At 45.2% G+C, this 10,781-nt stretch overlaps 1 long non-coding RNA gene across 1 annotated transcript; it reads left to right on the top strand.

The window, feature by feature from the left end:
- The first annotated feature begins 937 nt into the window (after positions 1-937).
- Positions 938-4,727, top strand: LOC309369654. Its single transcript, XR_014168228.1, has 3 exons — positions 938-1,044; positions 2,279-2,419; positions 4,394-4,727. It is a non-coding gene; the product is annotated as an uncharacterized lncRNA (long non-coding RNA).
- The last annotated feature ends 6,054 nt before the right edge of the window (positions 4,728-10,781 follow it).

Below are 10,781 nucleotides of genomic sequence, written 5' to 3'. Positions count from 1 at the left end.
GGCATTTATGATTTGAATACTTGCATGTTCATTGTACTCTGTGAGATACAAGTGTTGATGTAATGGTTACCTCACCTCAACAACACTGGAGAGCCAGTGTGGTGTAGTGGTTAAGAGCGGTGGACTCGTAATCTGGGGAACCGGATCTCCGCTCCTCCACATGCAGCTGCTGGGTGACCTTGGGCTAGTCACACTTCTCTGAGGTTTCTCAGCCCCACTCACCTCACAGAGTGTTTGTTGTGGGGGAGGAAGGGAAAGGAGAATGTTAGCCGCTTTGAGACTCCTTCGGGTACTGATAAAGTGGGATATCAAATCCAAACTACTACTACTACTACTACTACTACTACTCTTCTTCTTCTTCTTCTTCTTCTTCAACAAGGGTATCATAGAGTTGCAAAAAAGCAATCAAAATCATCAAGGAAATGTAGCTCTGTTTGGGACTTTTTGCTCCAGAGAAAAGACAGGTAAGAGACGACATGATAGAAATTAGCTCATATGGTAGAGCATGAGACTCTTAATCATGGGTTTGAGCCCCACATTTGGTGAAAGATTCCTGCATTGCAGGGAGTTGAACAAGATGATCCTCGTGGTCCCTTCCAGCTCTATAATTCTATGATCTATGAAATTTATAAAATTATACAGGGCATGGAGAAAGTGGATGGAGAAATGTTTCCCCCCCTCTCTCATAACAGTAGAACTCATGGGCATCCAATGAAACTGAAGATCCAGGACAGATAAAAGAAAGCATTAAACGCATAGTTGAACTATGGAACTGGTTGCGTGTTCAGAACCAGAGATCTCCCCCCTAAATAAATTCACACATGACTCAAATTTTACTTTTGGTTTTTGGCAGAATTTAGGCCACAACTTTATTGATTACAGTAGGTGACTGGTTGCATAGGCTCTGGTTCGACGAGCTCCCTGCAATCTTGCAGGCAGCGCTGACCCAGGGCACCAGCATAGGTCAGCCAAGGGTGAACACCTGGGAAGGTGAAAAGCTGGAAACAGACTCTGTTCACCACCCAGATGCCCCCCTGGACTCAGGTATGGGCGCAACCCCCTCTCAGGGGTTGACCAAACCATTGAGTCCCTGGATTCCTTTAATGGTATACCGTTCACATAGGGATGGCGAGAGCATTCTCCCATCCCTATCACCTGAACCAGAGCCTATCCGCAACCTTACAAGTTGTGACAATTTGCTATGTGGCAGGCGAAATCCAAATGGCAACAGCCAATCAGCCAAGTGGGGAAAATTCCTGCTGTGCCCCTGTCCTAATGACAGATGACACATGAAGGCATAGTAAGGTCAATTGCACAAATCCCTAAATATAGGGAGAGGTGGGCGGGTGTTCCAAATGCATGTGCCGAAAGAGGAAGCTCTGGGTCGCATGGGTATAAATAGGTCCCGCAATCTGTTTGGACTGTGCCCCATTGTTCAGATTGAACCCCACATCGAGGGACCTACCAATCAGGTGTTGTGGCAAACCAATCCAACCCACCCACAACACAGGAGGTCAGTCTCCAGGTCTCACCACAACACGTGCCATCTTTTAGGGAGGACACGATCTCCCACAGGAGGCAGTGATAGCCACCAATTTGGATGGCTTTAAAAGTGGATTAGAGAAATTCATGGAGCAGAAATCTAGCAATGGCTACTAGCCATGAAGGCTATGCTCTGTCTCCATGGTCAGAGGCAGTAATGCTTCTGAATTCCAGTTGCTGGAAAACACAAGAGAGGAGGAAGTTCTGCTGTTTGGGTCCTTCTTGTGGGGCATCTGATTGGCAACTGTGAGAACAGGATGCTGGACTAGATGGGCCATTGATCTGATCCAGCACACACTTCTTATATCCTTACTGGGTGATTTCTTTTTCTTTTTTGTGCAGACACAATAGAGGTTTCCCACATATTGGCACAACATCTGATGTAACCTCACAGCACTGAGACTGCTTTGCCATTTTCAACAAATAAACGGCACAGTACCCCTTTGCCTCTAATGCTAAACATTTTTTTTTTCTTATTGGAGCAGCGGTTGAAAGATCAGACTGAAAGTATATCAGAACAAATCCCCCGCCCCTCAAAAAAGTGAGCTTGATGTTATTTCCTAGGAAGCTTAGTATTTTCTCATGTGAGGGGAAATGTCGTATTGAGCCAGTTTTCAAACCATGTTTTTATGTCAACTGAATCTCCAAGGAAATAACTTCCAGAATCAGCGGAAAGTGCAAAAGCATTTTCTCTTCGGCAGAGCTGGATACAAACCATTATTCTATTTCTTTGTAGGTGAAGAGGTTGCAACTGTGAGCCCAAACAGACACTCCTCAGTCTACTAGGGGAGAAAATCATGAATAGTTTCAATAAAGTGAACTTTCCCCCTGCCCACAGATAAATTGAAGTCAACTATGGAAGCAAACGGCTTGTCAGGTACAGAATTGGAAATCTGTGGATTACAGCCGATTCTTCTGGTCTGGTGCATTTATTAAGTGCAACTCAGAGCACATGTTATGGGGGGGAAGGGAATGCGAGCACTAAAGGCTATTTTTAGAGATGGTTTCCTGTTGCTGCTGCTGCAATATGTGGTATCATGAAGTCTTAATCATTATCCCTTGCAGCCTCCCAGTGTGAAGCTGAATAGCAATAATGGAAAGTTGACAATGGGGATGCACAGAGAATCAGGTTTCTGAGATTAAAACAAGTGCTGTATGTAACTTCGAACATACGCCTTGGGAAGGATTTACTGAAACAGCATTAATAATATTTGAGGGTTGCAAAGCCCAAATATTGTTCTATGTATGTATTAATTTCCTGTGGGTTAAAGCTAATGCTACAGTTCCGCTGGCACAAGGGAGTTTCATGCAGGCAACAGAACTTCTGCTTCCTCTCCCATTCCTTTCAGCCTATTGCACACAGTCAAAATAAGTTCCGGAGGCTTGGTGCACCCTCCGGACCAGATATGGGGTCACACAGAGGAAGGAGAGGAGACAGAAGCCCCATTGCACCAGAGGAACCCTGCTGGCGTAACATGGGATTCAAAACAATATTTCTATGCCACCCTTACAGGCAATTTCTGCCCCTCCCATGGAATGGGGTCTTACATTGGCGCCACTGAAATTTGCAAGACTAAAGACTTCATATGATTCAGGGAACCTCCATTAGTACAGAAGGGTGTAGAGCTAGTCCACTCATCTCTACATCAACATATGTTTATGTAATTCTTGATGTGATCACCTGAAGAGGCCTTGTGCACCCTACTCTAACCAAGGGACAGAAATTGGAGAGAAGGTTGCATGATTCCTAAATAATATCTGGGTCTCTTCTCACACTTTGAGAACAGTCTGCCCAGGAAAAATCAGGGAGTGGGGGGTAATCTCTTGTCTTGATTTGGGCCAGTGACACCAACAAATCCAGATGAATAGGGGTGCATTTCCTCAAATATTGGTTTCAGCTTTGGTTAATTGTGTTAATGCCTAGTCCATCATTCTTCCAATAGAAAAGCATAACAGAAAGTTGAAATAGTTCCAGCAGGACCACGGAAGCTAGCTAGCAGAGATCTGTTAATCTGTATAACAGATATGATATCTTTTGTTAACTTTTGTTTTCCCTTCCATGGGTAAATCACCCTTGGTCATGCTCAGCGTATTCTGACAGGTTCTGACAAATGAAATATTCCACCTGCAAGACTCCCTAACAGTGCAAGTGGAAAGTTTCGTGAACTTTTGAGTCAGAGAGATGACTTTGAAATAACATCCCCTTCAACAGCCAATTTCTTTAAAATGAGCAGAACTAAACAATTTAATTTAATTGCAAGCTGGTAAACATCCCTCAAGCCCAGTCAAAAGAAAGTATAATAAAACATCAGCAAATACAGGTGAAAGAATGAGCTGGCATAACTATTAACAGTGATTCCTAAACAGGCTTCCTGATAGTCTCCTTCTTGATTTATCTTAAATTCTTTGGGAAAATTTGAAGGCCAACCATAAAACTTAGGTTTTCAATGGAAACAGAAAAGGGAGAAGACTGTATCCAATGTTCTCTGTCCACTAGAACAAGACTCTTGCACAATAAAAGAATTCAGTGTAACAGTTGCACTAGCAGAAACAAGTTGCACAACAGATTGTAGAATCTATTGTGCAACAAAATTACCAGCAACCTGCTTGTGTATTCTCTTGTGCAACAACCTTGTGCTAGAGCAAAATATTTCACCAGTGGAACAAGTCTACTGCTAAGTGACTTTAACTTAGTGCTGCATTGTATGCAATATATGCAGTTGGTCTAAACTCCAAGTGATGGCAGAAGACATATATCTTTCTTTAGCCTTGTCCCAATAACGAATGATAAGTGGTATTCAGCTAAGTTCTGTTGCAGCATTTAATTCCTTTTGCTCCACCTCAATCACAGATGATCTGATGGGGTACTTCTGGTGGTTCCTTGTGCCTCTGAGGTTTAGTTGGCTATTACTATGGACCGAGCCTGTGGAACTCCAGACCAGCAGAAGTTCAGCAGGAAACATCCCTTCCTTCTTTCAGACATCTTTGGAAAACTATAGTTTAGAAGGGCCTTTGCAATATGAATTTTCTGTTTTTGACTAATCAGTATTTATTAGTGGTCTATGGGTGCTTTAAATTATGATTTTGTGAATGCTTTTTGGTGGTTTTATTCTTATATGTTGTATGCCATCTTGATATATATGTCTATGAAAGTGCAGATTATAAATATGTTAATTAACAAACAAACAGATGTCTGGATAGATTGTTGTCAAGCCTACTTTGTTGATGCAATGTTTAGGCTTGTTTTCTGTATATTAAAAGCAGATTAAAAATAATTGCTTCCATACTCAGTCCTTCGGTGTGCATCTAGCTCTTTATCATCCAAGCTTTTCTTCACCTTTTGTTTGATTTTAGTCATTAAGAGAGCAATCCTAACTATAAGAAGCTGCTGTATTTCAAATTCTGTTCAGGAGCCTCTGGGAGGGGCTGTTGCCAGCTAAGGCAGCAGGTGAGTGTGGGTCTGATGTTGAGGATTTGGCTCTAGGTTACATGACTGAGTTTGGAAAGACTGAGTCTTTCCTTGCTCCACTGTGCCTCAGAACATCCTACTTTGTGACTTAATGTCAGCATCAATTACATCAGATAAAGCAGTGTTTCCCAACCTTGGGCCTCCAGCTGTTTTTGAACTACAATTCCCATCATCCCTGACCACTGGTCTTGCTAGCTAGGGATGATGGGAGTTGTAGGCCAAAAACATCTGGAGGCCCAAGGTTGGGAAACACTGAGCTAAAGTTCCACTAGCAGAGGCCCAGCAGAGCCCAGGATGAGCTGGGGCAAGGGACTTATGCCATGAGATGAGGGACTTAAAAAGGTAAAGGTAAAGGGACCCCTGACCATTAGGTCCAGTCGTGGCCGATTCTGGGGTTGCGGCACTCATCTCGCTTTATTGGCCGAGGGAGCCGGCGTACAGCTTCCGGGTCATGTGGCCAGCATGACTAAGCCACTTCTGGTGAACCAGAGCAGCGCATAGAAATGCCGTTTACCTTCCTGCTGGAGCGGTACCTATTTATCTACTTGCACTTTTGATGTGCTTTCTAACTGCTAGGTTGGCAGGAACAGGGACCGAACAACGGGAGCTCACCCTGTCATGGGGATTCGAACCACCGACCTTCTGATTGGTAAGTCCTAGGCTCTGTAGTTTAACCCACTTATGCTAGTGTAAAAAAAAGGTAAATGTAAAGGCCCCCTGGATGGTTAAGTCCAGTCAAAGGTAACTATGAAGTTGCAGCGCTCATCTTGCTTCAGGCCGAAGGAGCCGGCATTTGTCCACAGACAGCTTTCCAGGTCATGTGGCCAGCATGACTAAACTGCTTCTGGCACAACAAAACGCCATGACAGAAACCAGAGCAGTGCATGGAAACGCCGTTTACCTTCCTGCCGCAGTGGTACCTATCTATCTACTTGCACTGTCGTGCTTTTGAACTGCTAGGTTGGCAGGAGCTGGGACAGAGCAACGGGTGCTCACCCTGTCACAGGGATTTGAACTGCCAACCTTCTGATCAACAAGCCCAAGAGGCTCTGTTAGACCACAGCACCACCCACGTCCCTGTAGTCCTCACTGAGCCCAGGTTTAGCTGGGAAAGCAGAAAATCTGCCAGATGCAAACTCTTTCATCCAGGCAGGTTTGGTTTGTGCTGTCATTTACTTATGACATGAATATGCTGTAGTAGTAGTAGTAGTAGTAGTAGTAGTAGTAGTATACAAAGCAGTGACCAGACAAGGAGTACAGAGAGAGGAAATGCCACAGTTTACCTGTAGCAGCAAAACCAGACACCTTCATCTGCCCTACCTGCAATAAAACATGTATCTCTTATATTGGTCTCTAGCTTTAACTCTCTGATGCTTTGACTTTAAGCCTTGCCAATAACAGTCAAGATAATAGGATGGTTCCTAAAGCATACACCTCAACTGCCAAAGGCCAGGGTAAAGAGGTTTGTCTCCCGCATAAGTGAAAACTGCATAACGAATGTACCAGACATATGCTGTAGGGAGGGAATACTAGAGCTTAGGTGCTGCCATAGAGAAGGCCTTATTCATAATGGGACATTATATTATTCTGCATTGTTATACAAAAATAAAGCTTCTTAAAATAAATAGTATGTAAAACAAACAACTTAGAAATTCTGAGGAGTATGAAAATATTTGAAATAAATACCTCTCTCTAGTTTCCCTTTTATTATGTCTTTTCTGTACGTTTAGCTTAAGTACAGGAACCTTGTTGCTTTTTACATGTTGCAGAGCATCTAGAGGGTTTTTTTTGTTTTTGTTCTTGGGCAACTATTAAATGATGACAACGGTGATGAGTTTCTTTACCCAGGCCCTGACATGAGTCATGGGGCCTCATAAAGTCAGCTGTCAAAAGCTACTTGGCTGAGGTCCCAAGCCCACTACATCATGCAGGGTGGATTCCAATGAACAGCTGTGAGACAGAAACTGCAACACATTGTTGTTGGGGTTTTTTTACACGAATGCCCCACATCCCTGTGCCTGCATGACAGCTTGCACACTGGCTGACCCAAAGTTTAACATGGTCTCATTCCACTTTGCAAAAAAATCTAGACTATGATGATATGAGTTGTCAAGACATTCAAAAAGAAGATCTGTGTGCTAAAATGTAAAATACAAGGTGTGAACAGAAAGCGTGGTGAATGGTCACAGAAATCAGTGAGAAGTATTTGAACATACAATTGGCATTGGAAACCCATGAAATGCTCACAAGATGAAGCTGTAACTCGAAAGGCAGTGTATGAGTGGTTTAAGCATTTATGTGAAGGGCAGCAAACCATCAAAGATGACCCTCGGTCCGGCAGACCGTCGACGAACCAAACAGTGGCAAATGTTGACAGAGTTTGTGAGTTATTGATGTGGGATCATCATTTATCCGTCCGAATGATGGCAGAAGAATTGCATATTCTGCATGAAATCGTTACTGAGCTTACTGAGTTGTCCCAGCCTCCATATTCTCCCGATCTGGCCCCACCGGCCTTCTTTCTTTTTCCAAAACTGAAAACTGCCCTGAAAGGGCACAGATTTCCCAACATTTCACACATCCAAGCTGCTGTGATGAGGGAACTGAAAGCAGTACAGAAAGAGGACTTCTCCAGAGGTTTCCAACAGTTCTATGAACGTTGTCAACAGTGCATTGTATCAGAGGGAGCCTACTTTGAAGGCCTGCAAGGTATTTATGTTCGAATATTTCTTGCTGTCCGATTTCTGTGACCATTCACTGAACTTTCCGGTCACACCTTGTATATGTGGTGGCTCCACTGCCTCAGTTTGGGGCTGAATCTTAGAGAAATAGTGACGACTTCCAAACTTATCTAGCAAGATGTGGCAGTCTGTGGCTTCCATGGAAGCTGCCTGATTGTAGCCCTTGCTTATCACTTTGGTGCGCTCTCACATGTAATGCAGGACGAGCCTGTCCATTTTCACTTGACAACTGCTAGATGCCACAAAGAAGCATTACAGCTGGTGAAATTATTGGTCATTATGATTGTTGTTAACCACTCAGGAATCCTAAGGGTGTAAGCAAACAGCTGACAACATGAAATAGCAAAAGCTGTGCATAACTGCTGAACAGTTTTCCCTTTCTGGGTGCATCTGGGTTCCTTTGGCTGGATCTAGTGAGGACCAGCAAACATATCCATCACACAGTTAGCTTCCCATGGGAAACATGTGCGAATATATCGATCTGGCCCTTGATCGATAGAGCCGCGACTTCAGACAGCTTTACGATCCCAATCAATCACTTACAGCGGTCCGGCACGCTTCCTCCCAAGCTGCGCAATAACTCCTGCTGTCTCTTCTCAGTCACGGCTTTTAGCAGAGTAGAACACAGCGTGTAAAGCAGTCTTGCTCCTTGTAAGCACACATAGACAGGTTCGTCTATTTACAGCTCTTTATTAAAACATTTCAGCATCAAAGTCCATCACTGCTGGCAGCCATTGCTGCAAACATGTCTCCCTCTCAGATACACAGAGGGAACATTCTTCTCCCCTCAGAGTCACAGGGGGAACTGAACAAACAGGGAATAGTCCCGCCCAGCTTCTAAAGCTTCTGTCTCCGCCCAGCTGTAAGCTGACGTCAGCAGGTGACACACACCAGGGAATTTAACCAGTTAAGTTCTGAACTATAACACCCCCCCTTGTGTCCCTGCGTGATACCTGTGCAACATCTTCAGTAACACCTTGTGAGATCAATCCCTTCCCCAATGCCTTGCGCCTTCCCTTGGCAAACCTGTTTGGCATTTGTGGAACCACCTCACAACTCTCAGAATCGCACTGTGCGAAACTTACCCACGCACCTGTGGCCTGGTACCTCTCTGGTGGGATACCTTTAGTTGTGCGACTGGACCTCCTAGGCACAAACTCAGGTGTTCCCTCTGACTCACTTTGATCAGCAGGTGTGTCCTCTGCATCATGGGATTCTCCTTCTGACTTAAAGCGTCTTCGAATCCTCTCCATCACACTCACAGGAGAACTAGGCGCACTCTTGGGCTGTCTCTTAACAACTTGTGGAGATGCCACATCCTGCTCCTGACCCTGGTCAGTGACCTGGTCGTCATCAGCAGCCTCAGCCTCTTCTTCCTCTGCCTCATCAGAACTGTCTTCTGGATCAGAGAGACAATCTGAGAGAACATCACGCCTAACAGGAGTCTTTGACTTCACCTCCTCCTCTAAGAACTCAGCGTGTTTACTGATCAGCACCTTACTCTGATCACCTGACGGGTAAGCAAAACGCCATGCACGGGCTTCTGGCTCATACCCACAGAAGATCATTTTCTGGACTTTGGCTCCATCTGGCCCTTGCAAAGCCTTAGGCACAGAGACAAGCGCAGGAGTCCCAAACGTGCGCAGAAAGTGAACCTGGGGTTTTCGGCCATTTAACAAAGAGAACGGTGTGTCACCTACCAGTGAGTTGTAGACACGATTCCAGGTGAATGACACAGCCCTCGTAGCCTCCAGCCAAAACTCAGGAGGCAACCTGGCTTCTTTCAGCATCACCTGTGCAGCCTTTACCAGAGCTCCACTTCTCAGCTCTGCCACCCCCCCTTGCTGGGGTGAAATAACTGTGTGTCGTATCCCTTTCTTTTGAAAGAACTTCTGCAAAGCAGAACCAGTGTACTTAGCATTTCTGTCACTGATGATCGCTTGAACCCTGGTGGAAAACCTCTGTTCCACCCCCTCAATCCAGCTCTTGATCAGCTGTGCTGCATCCTCCCTGGATTTGAGACCGTGAGCCCAGGAATTCTGCGAATAATCATCAAGAAAAGTTAGCAGAAACCTGGCCCCCCCTAGACTTGGTTCCTTGACAGGACCGGACAAATCTATGTGAACCAGCTCAAAAGGCTTAGTGGTAACCCGTTCCACCTTTGGGTAACTGCACCCTCTCACCTTTGCCTGCTTGCAAGTGTCACAATTAATGGCACTTTGACAATTTCTAATCTTACAACCTGTGGCAACCTCAGGTAACACCTGCAAATCCTCTAAAGGATTGTGAATCGTTCTCTGATGCCATACGCATGCACACATGACATGATGAGCGGGAATTGTAGCACGCTGGTTGGGAACTGTAGCACGCAACGCTTGTGCTTTCTCAACCTTCCCCTCACCTCCAAGAGACGTTTTAAGAATGAAAAGATCATTCTGTCCCTTCCGGACTTTGGCCAGTAACCTCCCCCCTCTGGAGATTGTGCAGACATCATTTTCAAAACAAACTTTGAACCCCTTACTTAACAAATAAGGCACAGATAACAAACAGTGATGAACCTCCGGAACAATACAAAAATCCACCGTCTCCTGTAAAACAGAAAGATAGGCATTAGTGCACTTGGAAACTCTAGTTTTCTGTCCATTTGCAAACTTAATAGTCTGTCCTTTCGGAACTGCCGTGCAATTCCACCTCTCGACTGCAGGGGTCTCTGGAACCATGTTGCGGTTAGCTGCAGAGTCAATAACAAAGGCCATCTCGGAATTTTCCACTCGGCCGTCTTCGAACACTGCCATACTCGCAGAAACTTGATAAGACTCTTCCTGTTGTTTACCACGACCACCTGGCTCAGCTCCACGCCTGCCTGTCTTCCCAGGCCTGTTGCCATGGAAACCCGCCTGGTTCCCATGAGAAGTGTCCTTGCAAACATCCTGCCTCGGCTCTCTGCTCCGGTGGGGGCTACTGCCACGCAGACGTTGAACTCCAGTGGAAAAACACTGCCCGGGGCTCCTCCCAGCTGGCCTGGCCTT

The sequence above is a fragment of the Podarcis melisellensis genome, assembly GCF_964234715.1.
Source record: "Podarcis melisellensis genome assembly, chromosome: 5".
NCBI classification, from domain to species: Eukaryota; Metazoa; Chordata; class Lepidosauria; order Squamata; family Lacertidae; genus Podarcis; species Podarcis melisellensis.
Note: the sequence above shows the minus strand (reverse complement) of the source record. Positions and strands in the feature narration are given on the sequence as shown.